The 9247-nt window shown below is 42.3% G+C and overlaps 1 long non-coding RNA gene across 1 annotated transcript; it reads left to right on the top strand.

Moving 5' to 3' along the window:
* Positions 1 to 1461: 1461 nt before the first annotated feature.
* LOC119159953 (uncharacterized) lies at positions 1462 to 7603 on the top strand. The gene is made up of 3 exons (XR_005108177.2): positions 1462 to 1597; positions 3920 to 3956; positions 7399 to 7603. It is a non-coding gene; the product is annotated as an uncharacterized LOC119159953 (long non-coding RNA).
* The last annotated feature ends 1644 nt before the right edge of the window (positions 7604 to 9247 follow it).

The following is a 9247-nucleotide window of genomic DNA, read 5'->3' as shown; positions in this document are numbered from 1 at the left end:
GTATTTATCCTAAGTATTTGTTTAAACGCACATAAGCTTGGAGGATGCTTAGGCTTTACGTTTGAGATTGCAATGTGAGAACGTAGACAGGCCCGTTCACACCGCTCTCTCACTCGTTTGTAGCACTTCATTTCTTTGTGAACATCCCAACCATGCCGAGAAAGAAAGAACACCTGTCCGCGTTACAGTGGTGGCTCCAAACACGATTTTTTTTCTATACCACATGATTCCTGGAGAATCTCCTAGGGTAAGTGTGCAGTCAAAATTTCAGGATCTCTGATACGATTGAGGGATACTCGAAGTACAGCTGTGAAACTCCACTGTAATGTAGCATACGTAGACGTATGCTATGGTGGACCCTGTTGATTTTGTCATTGACAATGGCAATGATGCCTTTTCTCGGATCCTTGCTATGTGTTGGCAGCTCTAAAGTGTCATTTTCTACGTGATTCTTCGTATTAACACCTGCCAGTGGATCTGCTTTCAAGACATGGCGCCCTCATGGACTTTTTCTTGAAGCAGCTTTAAAGCAGTAGCATAGTTCTTAGGTTGACTACTTGACTACGCTAGAGAATACCTGAGTTAATCCGAGAGAGAGAGAGAGAGAGAGAGAGAGAGAGGCTATTAGAAAAACAGATTTTTTCCCGGCGTCTATATATCACTGGAATGCTAATCTTTGCAGGGATGGGGACTAAAATATTTCAGCAGGCAGGGAAAAATTATGAAAAAGAGCTGCGGTCAAGTGAGCGTGATAAAACTATTTTCAATTAGGGCATCAGGTAGACCCCTAATGCCCAAGTATAGTGATTGGCACTTTCAGTTGAATTGAATTTTGTCTTGAACTGCCTTTTTTGTCAGGCAATTTCGCCCCCCTGTCTAACGCCGCCAACATCGAAAAGGCATTTTAAAGACACAGGCGCCGTAGGACTATCGTGTTAAAAGTGCACTGCCACACAATATGTTGCACTATAAGCTGTACATAGCGCATGCCCGTGTGCTAGAAACTGATTTTTTTTTGTGAGACACTTTTTGAATCTCAGAGACACATATAGTGCTTTCATTATGAAATTAAAATATAAAAACACATTAACGTTGTTTTCTCTGTGATAAAAACAATTTTAAACTTGAAACAACACTGACTGTACAGTATTTAGACATTCGACTAGCGTCGTACTTGTTGTCCGTAACAAGCTGAATTTTGCGTGGTTGCGTAAATTTGCTCCCTCTGGTCTCTGCTAAATACCACTGCAGCGTCATTTATAGGTTTCTATGGCCATCTGTCTTGTGCTATTCTGACGAGACTCTTGAGGACACGTCATCTCTGAAAAACGCCGACATTCTTTTTGACATAGAGCAGCTTGGTTTGAAAGGCTAGCATAAAATTTTCCAGAAGCTTGTTTTCAAGAACTGAATAAAAGTTTCACGTCTGACTCTTAAGTTCTGCACAACAGGCTTCAAGCATATAAAACAGCAAAGGCGAAATCTCCATCGTGGAGGGACTATGTGTGGCTCTGTTTCAACATACCTGAGATTACTCTGAAGGAACAATGAAAGCACTGCAATTGGTATTGCTTTTCAGCATTATGACGATTGTTATGTAAGTATCTGGTTCCCACCAATCTATTTATCGCTAATTGTAATAAAGTGCCTTGAAAATTAGGTATTACAAGACGTTTTCAACGATAAAAAAATAGTATCAACTTGTTTGTTTCATGAACACGTCAAGATATGTAGCTTGAACTATATGTTATCCAACGCTGACATTTGATAGAAAACCTTTCTCAGATATTTTACACGGTATACGTAAAGAGTAGATTTTCCGCCTGTCTGAGGAATTCTGATCTACAAAATGACTGATATCTTGAAGCCAATTCAGAAAAAAGTTCCCCACCAAAAAAAAAATAAATAATGACTGATTACGATCGTATCAATGAAGCACACGAACGCAATTTTTAAGCAAACAAAAAAAATACGAGACGAATATAGTTATGTTATAGACGGCTGCTGGGGAAGTTTCAAGGAAATTTCAGACCCTGATCTGCGTAAGAAGTAGCATTCGTTTCCCAAGTATTGCACCTCTGCCTCAATTTAAAGGCCCACTATAAAAAGGAAATGTCTGTATTACTAAACATGCGAAGCCCGTTGATGGAAATCGTGATGGTACATCTCATTGCCACATCTGACGGTCATCGCAAAAACAGTTCATTCCCCTGGCATGAAGAGGTCTGCCTAAATAAACCTAAATTATCTTATGTCTATACCATTTCTTATTACCTGGCTTAACATCGAATACTCAAAGGCAGCATCACAACACTTTGAGTGTGGTATCCCACCACCCTGTTTATTAAAAAGGAAACAACGCGTGTCAAAGGCGGTCCTGTTGCACACGTTTTTTCTTCATCACTGAATCATGCATTAATAGCGGCAACTGTAATGCTTTCTCTCGTTCTTGATATTGCTAAATTACTTTACGCTGTTCTCCCGCAATTGTTCACTACTTACTTTTTACGTAAGCTACAGTACAGGTGTCTCTTTCTCTCTCTCTCTCTCACACAAACACTTATATATATATATATATATATATATATATATATATATATATTGAATAAGGATTCAAGAAACACCAAGGCAAATGTTTTAAACGAATTGTGATAGCCGCTCACAAGCTCAACGACCATGCTTTTGTGCTTTTGTCCTAACTGGTTTGGTCAGTTGGCAATAGAGTAGTACTTTACTGAACAATCAATAGGGAGTTGCATACGTTGAGCTGATCGACATATGAAGGGCTGCAGCGATCATCATGTTAACCTTAGTGTTACCTAAATTAAGATATTCAGGAGCATCTCTCACGGCACTCTGTGCTTTGATTTGCCTTTGAGGCTCCTGTTTGTTACGTGGCGTTTACATATGTATCTCTGTTTTCTGTCAATATTGTTGCGACTGTGTGTCATAAATAATGTTAGTTCTACCTGCAGCTTACATAAGACTACATTGTTTTGCAAAAAAATCTATATTCTTTATCATATCATCAAGTTTTTAGCAACTCAACCTAATTCATTGATGTGGGGAGTTTAACGTCCCAAAACCACCATATGATTATGAGAGACGCCGTAGTGGAGGACTCCGGAAATTGTGACCACCTGGGGTTCTTTAACGTGCACCCAAATCTGAGCACATGGGCCTACAACATTTCCGCCGTCATCAGAAATGCAGCCGCCGCAACCGGGATTCGATCCCGCGACCTGCGGGTCAGCAGCCGAGTACCTTAGCTACTAGACCACCGCAGCGGGGCAACTCAACCTATTTGTTTTCGTGGAATAGCTCCTATAGATTTCAGCACAGCAGTAACAATTCTTTCGCGAAGTTGAAGCGTTTCATATAATGCTTTGCAAAGCATTTCAGTATTACATCATGTGGTGTGTCGAGATATTTTACAGAAAAACTGCAAGAAAATTGGGACCTTTCGGTGATCTTTTATGGCGCGTATATACTTCAGTGCAACCATGGAAAGTTGATCACACAAGATTAGGCTTGCTGATTTTAGTTGACTATGTTTCTGCCATCTATGGTTCCATTTGCAAAAAATAAGCATTTTACAAATGACTGTCACTCCATCTAAGCACACAGTAATCTGGAGAAGTACATAAATAACTCCAGATTTTTCATTAAAAAAGATCTGCAAGGAATATTTCCACGCGGAATATGTGTGAAAGATCACTAGTTATTTGAAGCACCAATTTAAAACATATATTTCGTACCTGGATTCCAAGCACCGTCACAGAAGCTGCGCCAGACCCATGGACTGCGATATAAGTTTCCTTAAGGAATTCAACAAACTATCCTGTAATAATTAGTTGTGATCTTGCAAGCTTACCATGCTTAATAAACCTCAAGACACTTTATGCGTTATTTTATGCAGGGGCTCCATCTGGGACCACAAGAAGTGCCTTTCATTTGTAAGTGCCTTCTACGGCTATGTAGAAAAAATATTATAATGGCATATGCTTATATAAAATTTGACAAATAGGCAATTTCCCAAACTTACTATATCACTAGCAAGAGCTGTCAATAATTTGCATGGCTAAGTAAAGAAATATTTTACAAATTTGGGGCATCTGCACTGTCGTGCAATGTGGTTCCACACATAAGGAGTGTGGGCGTGCCTTCTCGTTTTACCGAGATTCCACTTTCGTTAGTCACGTAAATCTATGACGATCAAAATAAACTGCCGTTCGATGCAGGGTACCAACAAAATTATGCTTTAAACTCTGAAGTTCCGTACACTCTGGAAAGATACCGATCGGCATAATACAGAGAATAGTACAGAGGATAAAGTTGTTTTTGTGCTACTAGCTATAGCATTCGTGTAGACTATGTGCCTTTGCAATACCGGCATAATCCTCCCTTCGGCACCAAAGGTAGCAAGGAGGCCTTTTGTACTGCAGTTTTGTCTTTCTCACATAATAACAGCAGCATTACCACAGAACTTTTATGCGAACGTGATGAAGATCACCGGCTTATCTTTTTCGCATTAGAGTAAACTGAGTTGTCGACAGAGCATCCCATAGTTTTTTAATTACGCGGAAATCATCACGCTTAGTGTCTAAGCGCTGTTCAGGAAGAACAAGCTAGCTTCGTTCTTGGGTCCGCGGAAGGGCACCTCATGTCATGAACTTATAATTGCCACTATTTCTTTAACTTACTTGCCAAACGCAGTGTGTGCTGAAAAGACATACGAATAAATCCAAAATATCTCACAATGGGTGAAAATCATGGGCCGGCATGTAGAATCAGCTGTTTGTGGCCCCCCCTGTCGTTCGTGCACAATCAGTCAGTCTTTGCTTAACAAATATTGTGATTGACGTGTTCTTGTTTGTTTCTACTGATTCATTCATCTTGTTCCCTCAAAGGTTCCGTGATATTTTAGTCTGTATTTGCTACAGGCTTTTTTTCGCTGGCTTGTGCTTATACGCCTGTAAGCAAAGGGAGAGAGAGAGAGAGAGAGAAAACAACAGCGGCGGCCATGTTTTCAGAGGAAGCGAAAATGCTTGACGCCTGTGTGCATAGACTAAGGAGCACGTTAAAAACGTCAGATGATCGAAATTTTTGAAGCCTTCCGCAACGGCGTCTCTCATAAGCTTATAGTGGTCTCAGGACGTTAGAACCTCAACAATTAAAACAAAAAACACAAAACAGCGATTGGTAAGATTATGCGACAGTCAACACAGTAATGGTAAGCCATCATTTGAGTGGTAACTTCTGTAGTAAAGCACTATGCAGACGCATGTAGGTTGAATTGGTGCCGCGGTGGCAACCCCATGATCCCCTAGGCAAGTGTTTGTGCTCAACAACAACGTTAAATCATAAAATGGAAAGCAAAGGGGGCTGCTTCATCTGCATCGATGATTTCAGCGTTACCATTCTTGTTTTCTAAGGTTTGCCTATACTATCTTTAGCCCTACTTTACGTACCTAGAAAAAGAATACCCACTTTGTCAGGCCCGCAACATGCACATTGACATGTATTCACTGACACGACAAAAAAAAGTTTACCAGTTCGTATTCCTTAGCACGCTGAATTTAATTCAAATACATAAAGAGCTGCATTTACAAAAAAAAAATGTTTGCACAAGTATCATAGGGCACAATCAGCGCGTTGCTTTCTACTAATAGTAGATACATACATAGGACGCATAGTAATTACTTCCTTGCGGCTTAAATTATGCTGCTTTGATTTGCCTTTTATTCCAGTTATGGCGGCCAGTATTGGTCCAACTTGACAGGGCAGTTGGACCGAAATCTTGCTGTAAATAGTTTTTTATCGTGATCAATTTGTTGGCGCTCATTGAGCCGCAAATAATTAGAAGTGTTGTCAGTAATTGTCTGCACCAGGTGCTACGTGCTCTAAATTTTGACCCATATAAAAAAAAGGCCCTGCAAATCTCGCACTGCAGTGGCTGCCCTGATTCAACATGAGGTCGGTCTTCGTGGGAAAAACACACGTCATTCCTTCCTCATTTTTGTTAAAAGTAATGGTGAAATACATAACTAAATCGTGAATAATAAGTGTGGAATAAATACAAATATGACGCATGGCTATTGGCTCAACTGAAGTGCATCTTGCTTGCCACAGCTGCTATTTAGGATAAAAACAAAGTGAAGGAGCTTGCACGTGTCGCGAGAAACCCGGAAAGTGAAGCTGGTCGATCAAGTGGCGTTCTTTTATTGGTACTAGATTAGAACTTGGGAGAAGCTAGGTTTGAACTTCAATGGTCCTATATCGATGCTCGGCTTGAACTTGGCAATTGCTGTTGCTAGGGTCAAACTTGGCTTGGACCAACACAGGTTGTGGTGAAGTACGAGCTCTGCTTAAAATAAGCTTTCCTTCAATGGTTACGATGACCGTCAGATCAAACAGCTCCATTGTTTCAAGTATTTCACGGCCAGAGAAGGCTTCTTTATTTCATAAACGGTTGCTAGGTGACACCGACATTAAAAATGGTGTGATCTTCACAGAGCTGCTGCGCGCTGAATGCGCGGCTTCACGTGATGCTACCGCAGCAGTGATGTTCCGTACGACGTAGAAGAATTGCCATTCAGGGGCATGAAAATTCCCTATTTCGGGCAATGTTTCATGCAAACGTTCAGGAAATTTCCAGCCGAAATCCCGGCACCACAGTACTGATTTCCACCCCATCCATGCACACACATATAATAATTACAAGTGTCTCACGCACTTGCACCTTTAGAAACCATGGCTAGTCCGTCCACTGCCGCAGAACAAAAGCATAACCTAATGATTCCTATACTGTCAGAACACTTTACATTGGGGCTTCAAGTCTAACACCACTTTATAGTGAAGTAGAAATCGCTCCGCGTAAATACCAGAAACGAATCTCAAAGGCTGTGCGTACGTAGTGCATGCGCCAGAACCGATTAGGGCTGACGAAGGCCCACCGTGACCGCTAATTATCGGTTGTCGTAGGAGAATATAATCATTTCTGAAATTGCCGGCTATATCACAAAGATTCCCTTTCCCACATTGGCTCAAAATTACAGGCAAGAATTTTTCGAAAAAGGGAAAGTTTCCTGCACGGAATATCACTGCCCCTCAGCGGCCGCGGTAAACAGGCCAGGCGCCGCTGCTCCTCTGTCAACTTGGCGGCGGTGGGGCTTCGGCGCATGCGCGACTTGGTGTGGCGTCACTGTAGCGAGGCCCGACGAGGTCGTGTGGTGTACAGCTGTGGCGAATGCTATCGCCGTAGTTTTCTCTGGCGGATAGCTGTCTTCACTGTTCGGCTAATAGCTTCCCCATTAAACCAAACGCGTATTACAAGAAAATACGAGGCGTCCTGCAAGTAGACTTGCCAAAACAAAACTTTTTTGCTTTCTCTCTCAGTGCCGACCCAAAAGTGACAACGCTACCAACTGCGGCACTGGTTGCAAGTGCCATCCTTTCCGCTATATGCCGATGATTGGAGGCTGCCTTGACGTCACTCTTCCGGTTCCCTGGATGTTTCGTCCGATGCGAAGGATCTTAGGAAAGTAGCCACACGGTTTAAAGAAAACAAAAAGGGTACAATAAACAGCTAATGCTATTACAATACCTGTTGACTTCTATTACTTTTCTAGATGAAGTGTGCCTGCGGAGCCTCTTCTTTCTAGTGGGGTAAGCTGACCTTTCCCACAAGAGATTTCGAGATTTCTGGCAACCACTGCTAAGTGATATTGGGTTAACCATGGCAGCTTCTCATTACATTAGTGTGAAAATGGCATGGAGATAGAGTGTATAACTTGTTGGCTAAGCTCATTTAGACGTTTTTTTCCTGCACTAAACCTTGCCATCAGTGTAATGTGGGCTTTATAGCAGCTGGCCTTTTCTTTCCTCCTAGCCTAGCTACTGTGAACTCTACCTACATTCAACAAGATTTCGCAACATCAATGCAGTAGAGAAGCTTTATTATATTGACCAAAACGCCGCTAGTTGTGGGCAAGATTTCGTTTTGTCTCCATGACATTAGGTAACTCTGCACCCTACGGAACCTAGTGTCTGCGCAAGAGCACAGAGGATGCTTCGCCTTGTTTGTGAGGTAACTTTGCTGGTGAAACGTGCCACTGAAAAAAAAGTACACAGACGCGACCAAACATTGACGTACAACTGGTTATTTTTTAACACAAGTGAACAGAAAGGAAATGCGCGTGTGTGTGTGTGTGTGTGTGTGTGTGTGTGTGTGTGTGTGTGTGTGTGTGTGTGTGTGTGTGTGTGTGTGTGTGTGTGTGTGTGTGAAGATGAAGGTCGGGAGGTTAACCATGTATGAACATCCGGTTTGTTATCTAGCACTGGGAGTGGGGAATAGGGAACAATATAATGAACATACAAAGAGAAATCAAATGAGAACGATCTAAATACTAAAACTTAAATACTCTAAAAACCTATTCCCGCAAGAAAGATCAGAAGCTCAGTACATCCATGCGGCCCTGAAGCAACGTGTTATTTGCTACATCCTTTTCAAATAATACAACAGGCAGTGATAGGGACGATTAATACGCGAGTACAGCTAGGCCTGCAATGATACTCGCTCACAGTTAACTCGCCATTCATCTCAGGATACTCGCAGTGAAAAGCCGCGTCCGTATGATACATAGGATTGCCCCGCCGCGGTGGTCTAGTGGCTAAGGTACTGGGCTGCTGACCCGTAGGTCGCGGGTTCGATTCCTGGCTGCGGCGGCTGCATTTCCGATGGAGGCGGAAATGTTGTAGGCCCGTGTACTCAGATTTGGGTGCACGTTAAAGAACCCCATGTGGTCGAAATTTCCGGAGCCCTCCACTACGGCGTCTCTCATAATCAAATGGTGGTTTTGGGACGTTAAATCCCACAAATCAATCAATCAATGATACCTAGGATTCAATTGTGGGGCACACAAGGTTGCCATGAGAAGTATTTTTTTCTGTACTTGAGCGTATCTCTGCAGCGTCTTTATCAGAGAACGGGATGAATAAGCCAATGGGTGCCATCTTCAATAATCACGGCAACAGTTAAATATTGGTTGGCGGCTATTAGGGGTGATTGTTTTTTTTCTTCTGGTTGTACACTATAATACGGGAGCCTTTGCAAGTGCTTCACGCAAGGTCTCGAAGCTGGCGTGACGTCTGTTTTCCCAAACCCAACCAGCATTTTTTCGAAACAGGTTATGAAGCGAAGCTGTGGGTGTGGTACATCAAAGAGGAACGTTTAAGGCGGTGGCTA

This window comes from Rhipicephalus microplus, chromosome 3, assembly GCF_043290135.1.
Source record: "Rhipicephalus microplus isolate Deutch F79 chromosome 3, USDA_Rmic, whole genome shotgun sequence".
Classification (NCBI taxonomy): domain Eukaryota; kingdom Metazoa; phylum Arthropoda; class Arachnida; order Ixodida; family Ixodidae; genus Rhipicephalus; species Rhipicephalus microplus.
This window is presented reverse-complemented; position numbering and strand designations above follow the sequence as displayed.